Genomic DNA, 18415 nt, shown 5'->3' with positions numbered 1-18415 from the left:
AACCTGCAATCTATGAGTTTTATAAATCGTCCAAAAAGGCTTCGTCCACATCTGAAATATTAGATCTGTCGTAAACTGAACGAATTGTTCAAACGATCGATTTTCCCAACTGAATGCAGAGCTTAATAATAATAATAACAAATGTAAAGATTTTTTCTAGCATGACAGCCGCTGAATATTAAGACGAAGGGCTCTACCAGACATTCGACCAGGCTGATCTCAAGTAATTTATATTTGCATTGTACACATATAAATTAGAGAGAGAGAGAGAGAGAGAGAGAGTGAATGTAATTCTAGAAATTACTTAGAATCCTCCAGTAGTATAATTGTTTGTCTGTCCTTTTACGGATCAGCCAATCATAATACACGAAGCCCTGACTTTACTGTACTGATTCAGGTGTGAGAGTGAAGGAACGATAAAGACGACAGATACACTTCTGTACAGACAAACATTACACCAAGTTAGCGGCAAGCTGCATTCACACACAAAGACTTTCATCAGAAACAAAACCACAAAACAAAATAGTAATCAGAATTCATTAGAATGGCCAATCCGTGACAGGACACGTTTTTGGACGTTGTTAAAATAATTTTGTTCTTTGTTTCATGTGAACGACGACGAGACAACCTAACTTGGAAAAAAGAGAAGAAATACTCGCAGTCGAATTACTTGGATCCACAGATAACTAGCACGCAGGGCGCAGACAAATGGCCAGATCTATAATTTTTTAATTAAAGCTTGCTAGTATTCTGGAAGTAGACGTAGATTTGAACATTTACTAATTGTGTTCATACAAGACGTAGTTTGATTGAACTGCTCTAGTTGCATTTAACCGTATAGGTACTATACGAAAGTATTCTTGTGTGAAGAGAGATATATATTGTAACAACTATAACGGCTTCAGACATCAAATGTAACAGTTGTGTTACTAAATGTAGCACTTCTGCTACTAAATGTAACTGGGTTTTCTCTTTTGATGCTGTCAATTGTCAGGATGAGCATTCTAAAGCATTCTGTCTCGCTCAGTTGACTGGAGAAGCGCAGCGCGAGGTGGCCCGTTTAATTATTGCGAGCGAAATCGTGCATCGGATGATACCTTGGGAGTGGCGTCCCAGTGTTTCTCTTCTCTATGCGGCCGCGTGTGTTGTGCGTCGACCAGCGGAGCGGCGCGGCGGGGGAAGGCCAGTGTCCCGGACTCGAACCACGGACTCCCGCTTGCCAGTCTTCGGCTGTCAGGTCTTCATCCCAGCTCACAGGTGACTAGTGATGTGAGGCCGTCTCCTTCCCGTCCTCACGAGTCCCCCGGGTATGTAAAACCAGACTTCAAATACCTTTTAACTTCTGTCTTCTGGCGCTACGGCGGCTGCTTGCTATTCCATTACAGCGGCGGACTTGGTTCGTCTGTGCATGATGCAGACTCTTCTTGCATGACGGTCTTCAGCACCGAAACTGACTGAAAACTACTGCTACTCTTCTTTTCTTCCTTCGTCTCTCGTCTTCGTCTCCGTCTCCGTCTCCGTCTTCATCTAACTTCCTCCGACTTCATCTGTCTGGCCCACTGCGTCTCGCGTATTTATTCACTTCAGTTTACTGGAGGTGAACGACTTCACGGTCATTGCCTCGTCTGTCACGTTGAAAAGCTTCTCGAAGAATCTTCTTAACGTCGGTCGTTGGCTCTTGGAATGTAGGTGAGGTCCTTTGATCACATGTGACGACTGAGAAACACGTGAGCCGGTCATTGCCTCTTCTGTCACGTTGAATAGCTTCTCGAAGAATCTTCTTTACGTCGGTCATTGGCTCTTGGGATGTAGGCGAGGGCCTTTGCTCACATACGACAACTGAGAAACACGTGAGCCGGTCGGGCGATGCCCTGACGGCTGAATCGACAGCGCCCGCTTATGTGGAACTCGCTGACTTCATGGTCATTGTCTCTTCTGTTCTGCTGCTCGGCCCGCTGTTTGCGAGTATGTAACTCTCTAAACTAAACCAAGTTTTTCATCTATATTCTAATTTATAGTTCACTTTGATTTCACTAATTTATTTACTTAAGTACCACTCAACAATATATATATATATATTGACTGTAGAACATTTATATGGTTTTAACTAGGGCAATGTTTAAGATGAGTCAAGCAGAGCAGAGCAACACGCAACAGCCTTCAGCTGTGAGCACCGATGATAATGAGGTAGTAAGAAGTGTTGTTGAACCGATCGCTACAGATAGCGCAATAGAACGCCCGGTAGACACGGCTGGAGATGTAACAGCAGGGATGCAACATGGATTAGATCCATTAGTAATTATAATGAGGCAGATGCAAATGTTAACTGAGACCATGAATAATATGAACACAAAATTAGCCTCAGTTACTGAAAGGCAGGAAAATTTGAAAACCGACATTAACGCGAAATTAGCATCAGTTACTGAAGGGCAAAACCATTTGAATACAAAATTAGCTTCAGTCACTGAAGGGCAGAAAATTTGAAAACCGACATTAACAGGAAATTAGCCTCAGTTACTGAAGGGCAGGAAAATTTGAAAGCTGAGATTAAGCAGCAGTTACATGAAAGTTTTTCCGAATTAGAGCAGCGGATAGAGGAAAAGACAAAGGAACTAAAAGATCAGGCCGAAGAGACGGAACGAAAATTAACTGCACAAATCGAATTGGTTAAAGCTCAATGTGAGGAATCTACTCAACGCGTTCGTGTAGAAATGAAGGAGTACGTGGCTATTAAGATAGATACAGTACGCGAACAGGTGGAAATGGTTCCGCAGTTAGTACAAAAGCAAGATGCCATGTCATGTGCAATTGCGCAACTCCCTGAATTGGCACGTACGCAGACGAACCTAAAGGAAAGTGTGGAACATCTGACAGAACGTCAAGACGTTATTGACCACCAGATTAATGTATTAACGGGTAAATTATCCGAAATCACATTAGAAAACAAAAGGCTAATGTGTGAAAACGTTGACCAAAATGTTAAAGCAGCATTCCAGAGTCTGTGCGGCAAACAGGAAGAGAATTTGTTTGCGAAAGGACTTGAGGAAGTGCGACAGCAGTTAGGTGCTGAATTCGAGCAATGGAAACAAACGATCGAAGAGTCGATACGCGTTTCACAACAAGGCTCAGAACAAATGAATACAGGCCAACAGCAGAAGTTGTCAACGACTATAGAGTCAGTTACTGCACATTCGCACACAATACCGACATGTGTAAGTAACTCGAATATCAAATTGCCACGAGCTAGTTGTTCGCGTGACGTTTTAGCGGATGGAGATTATGAAAGCCTTTGTCATGCAGAAGAAAAAATGATAAAGCATCGGCAATTTCAGATTTTTAACACTGACAAAAGGGGGGTCCATCCGATTGTTTTTATTCGAAGTTTTAGAGGAGTGCTACCCAGAAGTTGGTCGGAGTGGCAGAAGATCAGTTTCGTTACTGGGTATATACAAGATTCGGGGGCGATCTGGGCCTCGGACATGACTTCTGTTTGCTCGACCTATGAAGATTTTGAAAAAGCGTTCTTAGCAAAATTCTGGTCAGAAGGGGTACAGGAACGCCTAAGGCAGGAAGTGCTCTACCCAGAGCCTTTCTCTTTTTCGAAAGGAAGCCTTAGGAAGTATTTTGAAAAATATATAAATAAAACAAGATATTGGGACAGACCTATGCCTTTGCCAGACATAATAAACATACTTAAGGCAAGATTACCAACTAGCATCCGGAATCAATTAATTTACGGCAACGATAAAGACCTGGAGTCGTTCCTCACGACGTTATATCATATAGACATTATAGAAGAGAACAGCCAGAAAGCCCGTAATAACAGATTCCAATATAGGGAGATAGAACTTCCGGCAAATGGTAGGCAAGGGAACGCACAGAGATCGATAAATAGTGGAGAAACCCCTCAAAATCTCAACAATAATACCGGCAATAGTCTTGCGAGGGGCTATCCAAGGAATAACAGGAATGGGAAAAGATACAATCCCGTATGGGGAAACGAAAGGAATTTTAGACCGCAAGCTTGGAATAATAACGGAAATAGAAAGTGGAATCAACCGGGGGGAATAAACTCCAACAACCAACATCAGTGGGGACGGACATCTACGAATCAACCGGTAATTACCGAAGTAACGGACGATGTCAACCACCAGGCGAATCAAAATCCAACAAACTTGTAAGGACCCACTCGTGCCCCGGAGGAGCGGTCAACAAGAGGTTGAGGGGCAACAGGATATGTGTACCAATGCTAACGTACAATGATGGACGATTACTGGCAGATGAATTGACCGAAGACTTAGAACCCAAAGATGAAGATAAGGAACAGGTGGCAGTAGCCGAAGTGCAAGTTATTTTGGAGACTGTACCTATAACGGCGGTTTTAGACACAGCTGCAACCACAAATGTTATTTCGGAGGCTCTATTCAACAAGATCAGAAATATAAGAAGAGTACCAATTTTTCCAGTTCAAAATTGCAGAATAATAGGCGCCGTTGGGGCTCGATCGGCGAATGTAAAAGTGCAGTCACTACTTAGTGTAGAAGTAGGAAATGTAGCAATATTAAGCACATTCCTTGTTGTGAAAAATTTGGTGGTAGACTGCATTATCGGAGTCGACAGCCTACGTCAATACGGATGCAGAATAGATTTTAAAACAGGAAAAATTTGGTTAAATATAAATAAACAAGAAATTGAGTTGGACTTGTTGAAAAAAGAAAGCCTTACCAGAAAATATAATAGTGGGATCAGTGTGCAAGTAATCAGGACTGCACAGAATTCTAAACAGCACGCAAATAATGAGTTCCAAGTCAAAGGAGATTTCGGTCAATTAGTGTATGAGAAGTTAAATGAATCCGACTGCATCACTGAAGATCAGAAGAAGCAGCTCAAAGAATTATTATTAGTTTATGAAAACGTGTTTGATGAAAGGCCAGGAGTGATTAAAGGATACATATGCCATCTCTACGTTAAGCCGCACGAAACATATTGTCGAACTTTCTATCCTGTTTCCTGGAGGTTAAAGGCTCAAGTTCAAAAAGAAATAGATCGCATGTTGAAATGGGGTTTGATCGAACCCTCTACAAGCCCCTACTGCTCACTATTGTTGGTCGCGCCAAAAGCATACACGGGATCGAACAAAATAAAAGGGTTATTTCCTCATGACGACTTAAAAAGATATAATGAAGATTAGAAGATAGGGAGGAATGGTGTTCCGAGTGACAGAGATGAACGCTCGTAAAAAATATAACAATAAACTGTGTGTGTGTAGTGTTAAAAACCTTTAAAGTGAAATAGTTAATCAATGACATAGAATATAGAAATAGTGACTAATTATTACTATTGAGTGTTGTAAAAAGGATAGTGGAGATAGGCTTCACCTGTGGTTTGAGAGAACATAGAACTTTAGCTTTGCTAATGTGATCAAGATGTATAAAGTATCTGACTGACCTGCGAGAAGAATGAAATGTTTCCTGCAAATGACGCTGAATAATCAAAAAAAGGTTTAAAGTGAATATTCATATATAATCTCGTGTGAACGCTTAGATGGGTAAACGTGTGAAGGGATGTGTTGTGGTAGTGAATCGTGAGTGACGGTTAACGCCGCAAAAACAATTTCCCGCGCAAAACAGTTGACGTCGGCGCGAGAAATAAAATCGATAGAGACGACACAGATATGCTTTATAAGAGACTCGCACCAAACGCGAGGATAAACTGATTCATGTTGAACTTTAAAAGGAATAGGTGTTATAATTAGAAGTTAAGAGTTTTTAATTTATTAATGAATAATAAAAAAAAGTAATATTCATAGAATTAATAGTTGTTTAATGATTTGTGTTCGTTTGGGAATTCTGTTTGAAAAATCCATTTCCATAGATGAGCATGGATGAACGCAGTATGAATCAGAGAGTAAATGAAAGAAGCGAATCCGCATTCCTCAATGCTAATAATTTTTACATTTCAGCACTAAAGCGAAGAAATATATGTGTTTAGAATAAAAAGTTTTGAGGATAGCTAAATTATATGACTTATTAAGGGAATATGGATGATGTCTGGGTATAAAATGAACTACACTTTCCATTATTCGATGATTTGAATTCAAAATCTATAGTAAGTTACATGAATCCTTTAAATTACGAAGAACAAATCAGTCATAGAAAATTTGTTAAAGCGTTTGGACTTCTAAGTACAAGTGGGGAGGCAAAGTCAAAAGGAGTATTCAAACGAGAGTAAATCGGATGATGCTTTTGGCAACATCATTAATTAAGAGTTGAATTCATTGAAATACGTCGTAACAAAAAGGATCCATGAAGCCATAAGGATTTTGCTTTCAAAAAGGAGAATCTTGGATGGTGCAACCTAATCAGTTCTCTTACAGGAAGAGTCTTCCTTTTGGTCACTGCTAATTCGTTTGGAATGAATGTTGCATGTGAATTCGAGTATCCCTGTTCCTTCTACTCTTCCCATTGTGGGCCGCGTAGAAGATCAACTACAAAGGGGGCCGCGTAGAAGACCGACTACAAATGTGGACGTCGGGGACATGCAAGACCTGGGGGAGTTTAGCACCGCAAGATATTGTACTAGGAGCAAGATTGTAAAACGCAAATTCACGTTATTTATTGTAAAAAGTTTTTTTTGCTAGAGGCACAAACTACCCTTCTCCAAATCGTGATACAAATTGATCCCTATCTTTTCTTTAGAGATAAATTTCAAAATTATTTTTGTTCTTCTATAGGCTTTCCTATCTTCTATGTACCGTAGGCTGGGGGTCTAAGCTTAAGAGGTTTTCCAAGGTTTCCCTGCTTAAGAAAGTTCCCGAATGGGTAGACCCTGACAACAGTTCATGAAAGATCATCTTCCTTGGTTGTGCACAGCAAACATAACACCGAGATGCACGTAAAAGCAATACAGTCGCGGTACCTGTCTCTTCATTTCTTCTGTTTTCCACATTTCTTTTCTTCGTCTGTCTCAAACAGAATATTCTTTTTCAGTCGGAGGACTGACAGTCATCACTACCGGGTTATCCACGCTAATAGATAGCTCGCGAAGTGTGTTCGGTGAATCAAAATTGAGCTCACAAACTTCGCTCGCTGCGTGGGGCATTGTAATATCCCCACGGAAAATTACCCTCTACCACGCACTAATTAATAGTGATCAATCAAATCATCCACATTTATTTACGTTTGAAAAGTATTTGATCAGATTTTCTAGTAAGATATGCGCCGACAGCTCGTCGACGCCAAGGTATTTTGCTAGTACTTTTATTCTCTGGAACAACAGAGGTACAGATATGTATGCTCCATGGTTATTATAGTTTAGAGAGAGAGAGAGAAAGGAACAGTTTCGGAAATATCGGTGGGAGGATTTTTGGATTCCTAAAGAAGTTTAGGTACTCTTCTTCGCACTAAAGCGAACAAGGGAAATTTGTGCCGATAGCGGGATAGATAAAGAAATGATAAACCTATAAAAAAGTAAATTTCCTGAGACTTAAAATACACGGAAACGGAACCTGTAATTAAAAAGGATTCAATATACATCTTTCATCAGAAATAAGGTTTGTGACCATTTTATTACAGAGTGAATGAAGAATGAGTTCTCTGTCGGAATCATTGATGATTGTCTAGGCCCTGTAATTAATCGGGAAGTTTCAGCTGTGACGAAGAGAACCTGCAATCTATGAGTTTTATAAATCGTCCAAAAAGGCTTCGTCCACATCTGAAATATTAGATCTGTCGTAAACTGAACGAATTGTTCAAACGATCGATTTTCCCAACTGAATGCAGAGCTTAATAATAATAATAACAAATGTAAAGATTTTTTCTAGCAAGACAGCCGCTGAATATTAAGACGAAGGGCTCTACCAGACATTCGACCAGGCTGATCTCAAGTAATTTATATTTGCATTGTACACATATAAATTAGAGAGAGAGAGAGAGAGAGAGAGTGAATGTAATTCTAGAAATTACTTAGAATCCTCCAGTAGTATAATTGTTTGTCTGTCCTTTTACGGATCAGCCAATCATAATACACGAAGCCCTGACTTTACTGTACTGATTCAGGTGTGAGAGTGAAGGAACGATAAAGACGACAGATACACTTCTGTACAGACAAACATTACACCAAGTTAGCGGCAAGCTGCATTCACACACAAAGACTTTCATCAGAAACAAAACCACAAAACAAAATAGTAATCAGAATTCATTAGAAGCTGATTGTGCGTTCGTGCAGTTACGCCCTCGCTGCAGAAGACGAAGATACGTCAGAAGTTTAGCTACAATCTACTGCTCTTACTACATTTAAATAAATAAATTTAGCTCGACCGTGACAGTGTAACAAACCCATCCCTCTGCTCCTCAGCCATATATCCGCCATAACATTTTTCATGCTTTAATCTTTTGTCCTTATAAATACGACAAATATATGCTATTTTTGGCAAAATTTGTCAAAATACGACCTATTACTACAAACGGTGTTAATAAACTTCATGTTGTTTGTTGTTGTCTTCAGTCCAGAGACTGCAGAATATGCCCTACCAACCGATCCCTTCTTCTAGTCAAGTTGTGCCACAAACTTCTCTTCTCTCCAATTCTATTCAATACCTCCTCATTAGTTGTGTGATCCACCCATCTAATCTTCAACATTCTTCTGTAGCACCACATATCGAAAGCTTCTATTCTCTTCTTGTCTAAACTAATAAACTTCATATGAGCAATAAAAATACATTTTTCCACACTACAATACGTGGATCCGCGCGTCATTAAAATCCGCGCGGTGCGTTCAGCCACTATGAGGCAAACTGAAGAGCTGCCTGATTGAGAAGTAGCGGCTCGGGTCTCGTAAACTGACATAAGGCAGGGAGAGCAATGTGCTAACCACATGCTCCCCCCCCCCCCCCCCCACAACCCCCAAATACCTGCATCCAGTAACGCCTGTGGGCTGAGGATGACTCGACAGCCGGTCGGTACCGTTGGACCTTCATGGCCTGTTCGGGCGAAGTTTATTAAAATCCGAGCTCTAGTCATAAAAACAGTGTTTACAGAGAGCGCTCAATGGGAGGCACGCCCGGATTCGAACTGCAGACCAGCTGACCGCCGTTACGAAGCCTTGTGCAACCTGACACCTGCCAAGGCAGGCAGCTTTCCACACACGGCACACGACCTAAGCCGGCGACACAAGAGCCGCATCGTATCCCATACTCCACTCGCCTGTCGACATTTGCTGCACTGTCCGCGGCTCTCGCCCACATTTAACAACTACGCTTTCTATAGAATAAAAGCCATCAAGTTGTTTTATCCAGTACTACACTACTGGCCATTAAAATTACTACACCAAGAAGAAATGTAGATGATAAACGGGTATTCATTGGACAAATATATTATCCTAGAACTGACATGTGATTACATTTTCACACAATTTGGGTGCACAGATCCTGAGAAATCAGTACCAGAACAACCACCTCTGGCCGTAATAACGGCCTCGATACGCCTGGGCATTGAGTCAAACATAGCTTGGATGGCGTGTACAGGTGCAGCTGCCCATGCAGCTTCAACACGATACCACACTTCATCAAGAGTAGTGACTGGCGTATTGTGACGAGGCAGGTGCTCGGCCACCATTGACGAGACGTTTTCAATTGGTGAGAGATCTGGAGAATGTGCTGGCCAGGGCAGCAGTCGAATATTTTCTGTATCCAGAAAGACCTGTACAGGACCTGCAACATGTGGTCGTGAATTATCCTGCTGAAATGTAAGGTTTCGCAGGGATCGAATGAAGGGTAGAGCCACGGGTCGTAACATATCTGAAATGTAACGTCCTCTGTTCAAAGTGCCGTGAGTGCGAACAAGAGGTGACCGAGACGTGTAACCAATGGCACCCCATACCATCACGCCGGGTGATACGCCAGTATGGCGATGACGAATACACGCTTCCAATGTGCGTTCACCGCGATGTCGCCAAACACGGATGCGACCATCATGATGCTGTAAATAGAACCTGGATTCATAGGAAAAAATGACGTTTTGCCAGTCGTACACCCAGGTTCGTCGTTGAGTACACCATCGCAGGCGCTCCTGTCTGTGATGCAGCGCCAAGGGTAACCGCAGCCATGGTCTCAGAGCTGATAGTCGATGCTGCTGCAAACGTCGTCGAACTGTTCGTGCAGATGGTTGTTGTCTTGCAAACGTCCCCGTCAGTTGACTCAGGGATCGAGACGTGGCTGCATGATCCGCTACAGCCATGGGGATAAGATGCCTGTCATCTCGACTGCTGGTGATACGAGGTCGTTGGGATCCAGCACGACGTTCCGTATTACCGTCCTGAACCCACCGATTCCATATTCTGCTAAAAGTCATTGGATCTCGACCAACGCGAGCAGCAATGTCGCGATACGATAAACCGCAATCGCGATAGGCTACAATCTGACCTTTATCAAAGTCGGAAACGTGATGGTACGCATTTCTCCTCCTTACATGAGGCATCACAACAACGTTTCACCAGGCAACGCCGGTCAACTGATGTTTGTGTATGAGAAATCGGTTGGAAACTTTCCTCATGTCAGCACGTTGTAGGTGTCGCCACCGGCGCCAACCTTGTGTGAATACTCTGAAAAGCTAATCATTTGCATATCACAGCATCTTCTTCCTGTCGGTTAAATTTCGCGTCTGTAGCACGTCATCTTCGTGGAGTAGCAATTTTTATGGCCAGTAGTGTATTAATCATCCACTTAAAAGAGCAAGTTGGTCGATTTGGAACGTTGCAGAAGGCGTAGGTTACCAGGGGCACGTGACATTCCATCGATGACGTAAGGCATTGCAATGAAGTGATTTTGGTTTTTTGTTTTGTGTGTGTGTGTGTGTGTGTGCGCACCTGGCGGTTATATGATATGTAATCAACGATAGATGGCGGTGCTGTACGTAGCCTTCCAAATGGCGTCTGTAACAGAAGTGCGTTCCAAGGAGAGAGCGGTCATTCAGTTTCTTTTGGCGGAAAACCAGAGCATCGCAGATATTCACAGACGGTTGCATAATGTCTACGAAGACAAGGCAGTGCACAAAAGCACGACGAGTCGTTGGGCGAGGCGTCTGTCGTCATCGTAATGGAACTTCACTGGACTGTTCTTCCTCATCCATCCTACCATTCGTACCTTTCCATTTCCATCTGTTTGGCTCAGTGAGGGCTGCACTCTGCAGGAAGCAGTACGAGCATGATGGGGAGATTCATGATGCGGAATGTCCACAAATAGAGTTGCACCATGCGAGCAAATAGGTCCTTCCAGCAATGTGACTTATGGCCGTCGCAATGAACGTAAATTATGTTGAAAAATACGTTTTTGTAGCGAAAGGAGTGGAGAATAATATGGTGTATTGGAATGCTGAATAAAACCAACCTTCATGCAGAAAAAAAACTGTGTTGCTGTATTTATTAAAAATACCTCGTAACACGGATCGACGAGGAGATGTGACAGAAAATGCGGTGTGTCAGGTATCTTAAAATGAACCAGGATTTTTATTTCAATGTACTAGCTGACCAAGTGCTGCCCTTTCTTTTACATCTTTGTGATGGGTTTGCTGTGGAGATTTTCGTGATGGCAAAAGCCATGATCACAAGACTGCGCGCGTACGTTCCTGGTTTGACGAACACTCAGGTACTCTCCAATAGCCGGCTAAATCATCCACTCTTAATCCTACATTAAAGAGGCTGGGGCTATTTGGAGGAGCGGATGAAACGTAGGCATTAATCTGGTAGCTCTACGGCATTTAACAATCAATGAGTGGTTTCGATCTGATATGTCGTACCTGAAAAAATACGCTTTGCAGTCACATTAAAGTGAGGACATTCAAAGGACTCAATAAACTACCTTTTGCAGCGCTAACCGCTACAAGACGTACAGGAAGAGAAATGGGATGCGGGGCCAAGGCGACTCCAGTGCCGTGCCTCGCTACGCTAGATTTCCTAGTTGAGGAAGCATGGCGTGCACAACCCGATCGACGTGATCCCACAGATTTTAGATTGGGTGGAAATTCTGAGTGTTTGGTGGCCAGGGGAGTAAGGTAAACTCATGCTGGCGCTCATTTAAATACGCACGTACACTGCAAGTTGAGTGACACGTTCCATTGTCCTGCTCGTAGATGCCATCGAGCCGAGGAAAAACAAACTTCATGCAGGGGTGGACATGATACCCAAGGATAGATTCATCATTATGTTGATCCACTGTGTCTACCAGATTGACGAGATCACCCACGGAATGACACGAAAACACTCCCCAGACCATAGCGCTTCCTCCTAAGGCCTCTACCCTTCCGACGATTCTACATCTACATCTACATTTATACTCCGCAAGCCACCCAACGGTGTGTGGCGGAGGGCACTTTACGTGCCACTGTCATTACCTCCCTTTCCTGTTCCACTCGCGTATGGCTCGCGGGAAGAACGACTGCCGGAAAGCCTCCGTGCGCGCTCGAATTTTACATTCGTGATCTCCTCAGGAGGTATAAGTAGAGGGAAGCAATATATTCGAAACCTCTTCCAGAAACGCACCCTCTCGAAACCTGGACAGCAAGCTACACCGCTATGCAGAGCGCCTCTCTTGGAGAGTCTGCCCCTTGAGTTTGCTAAATATCTACGTAACGCTATCACGCTTACCAAATAACCCTGTGAAGAAACGCGCCGCTCTTCTTTGAATCTTCTCTATCTCCTCTGTCAACCCGACCTGGTACGGATCCCAAACTGATGAGCAACACTCAAGTATAGATCGAACGAATGCTTTTTAAGCCACCTCCTTTGTTGATGGACTATATTTTCTAAGGACTCTCCCAATAAATCTCAACCTGGCACCCGCCTTGCCAACAATTAATTTTGTATGATCATTCCACTTCAGATCGTTCGTTCCGTACGCATACTCCCAGGTATTTTAGAGAAGTGACTGCTACCAGTGTTTGTTCCGCTATAATATAATCATACAATAAAGGATCCTTCTTTCTATATATTCGCAATACATTACATTTGTCTATGTTAAGGGTCAGTTGCCACTCCCTGCACCAAGTGCCTATCCGCTGCAGATCTTCCTGCATTTCGCTGCAATTTTCTAATGCTGCAACTTCTCTGTATACTACAGCATCATCCTCGAAAAGCCGCATGGAACTTCTGACACTCTCTACTAGGTCATTTATGTTGTTGTTGTTGTGGTCTTCAGTCCTGAGACTGGTTTGATGCAGCTCTCCATGCTACTCTATGCTTTGCAAGCTTCTTCATCTCCCAGTACCTATTGCAACCTACATCCTTCTGAATCTGCTTGGTGTATTCATCTCTCGGTCTCCCTCTACGATTTTTACCCTCCACGCTGCCCTCCAATGCTAAATTAGTGATCCCTTGATGCCTCAGAACATGTCCTACCAATCGATCCCTTCTTCTAGTCAAGTTGTGCCACAAACTTCTCTTCTCCCCAATCCTATTCAATAACTCCTCATTAGTTATGTGATCTACCCATCTAGTCTTCAGCATTCTTCTGTAGCACCACATTTCGAAAGCTTCTATTCTCTTCTTGTCCAAACTATTTATCGTCCATGTTTCACTTCCATACATGGCTACACTCCACACAAATACTTTCAGAAACGACTTCCTGACACTTAGATCTATACTCGATGTTAACAAATTTCTCTTCTTCAGAAACGATTTCCTTGCCATTGCCAGTCTACATTTTATATCCTCTCTACTTCGACCATCATCACTTATTTTGCTCCCCAAATAGCAAAACTCCTTTACTACTTTAAGTGTCTCATTTCCTAATCTAATACCCTCAGCATCACCCGACTTAATTCGACTACATTCCATTATCCTCGTTTTGCTTTTGTTGATGTTCATCTTATATCATCCTTTCAAGACACTATCCATTCCGTTCAACTGCTCTTCCAAGTCCTTTGCTGTCTCTGACAGAATTACAATGTCATCAGGGAACCTCAAGGTTTTTATTTCTTCTCCATGGATTTTCATACCTACTCCGAATTTTTGTTTTGTTTCCTTCACTGCTTGCTCAATATACAGATTGAATAACATCGGGGATAGGCTACAACCCTGTCTCACTCCCTTCCCAACCACTGGTTCCCTTTCATGCCCCTCGACTCTTATAACTGCCATTTGGTTTCTGTACAAATTGTAAATAGCCTATCGTTTCCTGTATTTTACCACTGCCACCTCCAGAATATGAAAGAGAGTATTCCAGTCAACATTGTCAAAAGCTTTCTCTAAGTCTACAAATGCTAGAAACGTAGGTTTGCCTTTCCTTAATCTAGCTTCCAAGATAAGTCGTACGGTCAGTATTGCCTCACGTGTTCCAATATTTCTACGGAATCCAAACTGATCTTCCCCGAGGTCGGCTTCTACTAGTTTTTCCATTCGTCTGTAAAGAATTCGCGTTAGTATATTGCAGCCATGACATATTAAACTGATAGTTCGGTAATTTTCACATCTGTCAACACCTGATTTCCTTGGGATTGGAATTATTATATTCTTCTTGAAGTCTGAGGGTATTTCGCCTGTCTCATACATCTTGCTCACAAGGTGGAAGAGTTTTGTCAGGACTGGTTCTGCGAAGGCCGTCAGTAGTTCTAATGGAATGTTATCTACTACCGGGGCCTTGTTTCGACTCAGGTCTTTTAGTGCTCTGTCAAACTCTTCACGTAGTATCATATCTGCCATTTCATCTTCATCTACATCCTCTTCCATTTCCATAATATTGTCCTCAAGAACATCGCCCTTGTATAGATCCTCTATATACTCCTTCCACCTTTCTGCTTTCCCTTCTTTGCTTAGAACTGGGTTTCCATCTGAGCTCTTGATATTCATACAAGTGGTTCTCTTTTCTCCAAAGGTCTCTTTAATTTTCCTGTAGGCAGTATCTATCTTACCCCTAGTGAGATAAGCCTGTACATCTTTACATTTGTCCTCTAGCCATCCCTGCTTAGCCATTTTGCACTTCCTGTCGATCTCATTTTTGAGACGTTTGTATTCCTTTTTGCCTGCTTCATTTATATATATTGTCAAAAGCAATGGTCCCATTACACTCCCCTGTGGCACGCCAGAGGTTACTTTAAAGTCTGTAGACGTCTCTCCATTGAGAATCTGTAGACGTCTCTCCATTGAGAACAACATGCTGTGTTCTGTTTGCTAAAAACTCTTCAATCCAGCCACACAGCTGTTCTGATATTCCGTAGGTTCTTACATTGTTTATCAGGCGACAGTGCGGAACTGTATCGAACGCCTTCCGGAAGTCAAGGAAAATGGCATCTACCTGGGAGCCTGTATCTAATATTTTCTGGGTCTCATGAACAAATAAAGCGAGTTGGGTCTCACACGATCGCTGATTCCGGAATCCATGTTGATTCCTACAGAGTAGACTCTGGGTTTCCAGAAATGACATGATACGCGAGAAAAAAACATGTTCTAAAATTCTACAACAGATCGACGTCAGAGATATAGGCCTATAGTTTTGCGCATCTGTTCGACGACCCTTCTTGAAGACTGGGGCTACCTGTGCTCTTTTCCAATCATTTGGAACCTTCCGTTCCTCTAGAGACTTGCGGTACACAGCTGTTAGTAGGGGGGCAATTTGTTGCAGTGTACTTGTTTTCAGACGTTTCACGCCAATGGCTATCTGTTCGATAAAGGGTCGTCTAGTGGCGGTACTGTCGTGCAAATTCCAGCCGTCGTCGCCGATGAGCAGTAGTCAGCATGGGTGCACGAACCAGGCGTCTGTTGCAGAGGCCCATACACTGCCACGTTCGCTGAACGCTCGTTGAGGAGACATTGTTGGTAGCCCCTGGGTTCATCTGGGCGTCACTTACTCTACACTTGCACGTCAAAACGCCGGTACACATCTTCAAAGCCGGCGTTCACCCCCGTCATGGCCCGTGGAGCGTCACAGTTGCCTCGATGGTGGTTTTGGACAACGCCATTTTGCCATGCACAGTATACTTTAACCACAGTGGCACGTGAGCAGTTTACGAACTCAGCTATTTCAGAAATAGTTCCACTTTTGGCCCTAAGGCCAATGATCAAGCCCTTTTGTACGTCAGATAAATCGCTCCTCTTCTACATTAAGACAACATCGCAGTGTTTTCAGTGTCCACCCGCCCCCTCCCCTCTGTACACGCTTTATATACCTTCAACCGCTGATGCTACCAGCTGCCTTCTGTCAGTCATTATTACACGTTGACGTCGGTCATAGTTGGTGCCATATTAGTGTGACTGGACCGTCGCGATCATTTCGCAAGAAATCATCATCATCATAAGTCGTTGTGCTCAATGCTGAAGCGTCGTGACCCCATGGACCAAGCACCTCCATCCCGGACGGTTGCCAGCTTCTCTTAGTGCCTGCTGAAGAGGTAGGCCGGAGGTCTCCTTGATTTGATCTATCCATCTGCTCGCTGCAACGGACTTGCCGCAGTGGATACACCGGTTCCCGTGAGATCACCGAAGTTAAGCGCTGTCGGGCGTGGTCAGCACTTGGGTGGGTGACCATCCAGGCCGCCATGTGCTGTTGCCATTTTTCGCGGTGCACTCAGCCTCGTGATGCCAATTGGGGAGCTACTCGACCGAATAGTAGCGGCTTCGGTCAAGAATACCATCATAACGACCGGGAGAGCGATGTGCTGACCCCACGGGCCTCCTATTCGCACCCTCCACTGAGGATGACACGGCGGTCGGATGATCCCGGTTGGCCACTCGTGGCCTGAAGACGGAGTGCTTTTTTTTATCTGCTCGCTGGTTCTTCCTCTTCGGCTCGTGCCCTCGTTCTTTCCTTGCAAGATTATTTTCTCTCGGTTTTTTCCATCTCTTCTCACAATATAGCTAAAGAACTGGAGAATTTTTTCGGTGACTCGAAAAGAAAGGCGCCTGGAGATGTCGAGTTGTTCAATAATGGACACATTTGTTCTTCTTTCGGTCCAAGACATATGTCGTAAGAAATATCTTGCTTAACACATCCCCTAATGTACGCTCTAGGCATTCCAGCAGTAACACCTTTCATGTAGCGACTGCCAGTGGAATTTGTAGAGCATCTCCGTAAAGCTCTAGCGCTAACTAAACAACCTTGTGACTAAACGTGTCACTGTTTGTGTCTTCTCTATCTCTTCCGTTAATCGTACTTGGAATAGGTACCAGACTGATGAACACTGCTCAAGAACCGACCGAAAAAATGTTTTCTAAACCAATTCTTTCGTGGATGAACGAAATTTCTTTGAACTCTTCCAAGGGATCTCAGCCTGACGTCCGCTTTTCCTACAATTTGTTGTATGTGGCCATTCCACTTTAGGTCGCTACGAACGGTTACTCCCACGTGTTGTATTGCTCTTACTGACACCAGCGATTTTTCACCAACAGCGTAATCAAACAGAAAACGATCAGTTCGCCTATTTACGCGCAATCTACAACCGCTCACTCGACGGAAGATCCGTATCTAAAGACTGGAAAGTTGCACAGGTTACATCAATACTCAAGAAAGTAAATAGAAGCAATCCGATCAATTACGGACCCATATTAATGACTTCGATTAGCAGTAGTATGTTGGAAGTATACTGTGATCAAACACTATGAATTACCTCGAAGAAAACGGTCTACTGACACACAGTCGGCACGGATTCAGAAATTATCGTTCTCGTGAAGCACATCTGGCTCTTTATTCGCATGAAGTAATGAGTGCTATCGACAGGGCATCTCAAACACTTTTCATATTTCTAGTTTTCAGAAACCTTTTAACACCATTCCTCACAAGAGACTTCAGATTGAGTGTCTATGGAGTATCGTTTCGGTTGTGCGCCTGGATTCGTGGTTCCTGTCACAAAGGTCACAGTACGTAGTAAATGACGGAAAATGATCGAGTAAAACAGAAGCGCTATCTGGCGTTGCCCAATGCAATGTTATATGTCATCTGCTGTTTCTAAACTATGTAAACGATTTAGAAGACAATCTGAACAGTCTTTTTAGATTGTTTGCAGAAGAAAACGTTATTTAGCTTCTAGTAAAGTCATCAGAATATCAAAACCGACTGCAAAATAACTTAGACACGACATCTGCATGGTGCGAAAAGTGGCAACAGTCTCTGAATAAGAAAAATTGTGAGGTGATCCACGTAAGTTCGAAAAGAAATCCGTCAAATTTCAGTTACACGACAAATCACACAAATTTAAAGGGCTTCAGTTCAAATGAATGCCTCGCAATTACAATTACGAACGACTTAAATGGGAACGATCACATAGGCAATGTTGTGAGGAAGGCAAACTAAAGACTGCGTTTCATTGGTAGAAAACTTAGAAGATACAACAAGTCTACTAAAGAGACAGTCTACGCTACGCTTGTCCGTCCTTTGCTGAAATGTTGATTTGCGATACGTAATCCGCACCATATAGGACTGAGCAGGATATCG

The 18415-nt window shown here is 43.1% G+C and overlaps 1 protein-coding gene and 1 pseudogene across 1 annotated transcript in view; one reads left to right on the top strand and one right to left on the bottom strand.

Moving 5' to 3' along the window:
- Nucleotides 1-18415, bottom strand: part of LOC126259775 (serine protease snake-like) — a 254997-nt gene that overhangs the window by 160725 nt on the left and 75857 nt on the right. The window lies entirely within an intron of this gene.
- On the top strand, nucleotides 16420-16537 carry LOC126261152 (5S ribosomal RNA; annotated as a pseudogene).

This window comes from Schistocerca nitens, chromosome 5, assembly GCF_023898315.1.
Source record: "Schistocerca nitens isolate TAMUIC-IGC-003100 chromosome 5, iqSchNite1.1, whole genome shotgun sequence".
NCBI lineage: Eukaryota > Metazoa > Arthropoda > Insecta > Orthoptera > Acrididae > Schistocerca > Schistocerca nitens.
Note: the sequence above shows the minus strand (reverse complement) of the source record. Positions and strands in the feature narration are given on the sequence as shown.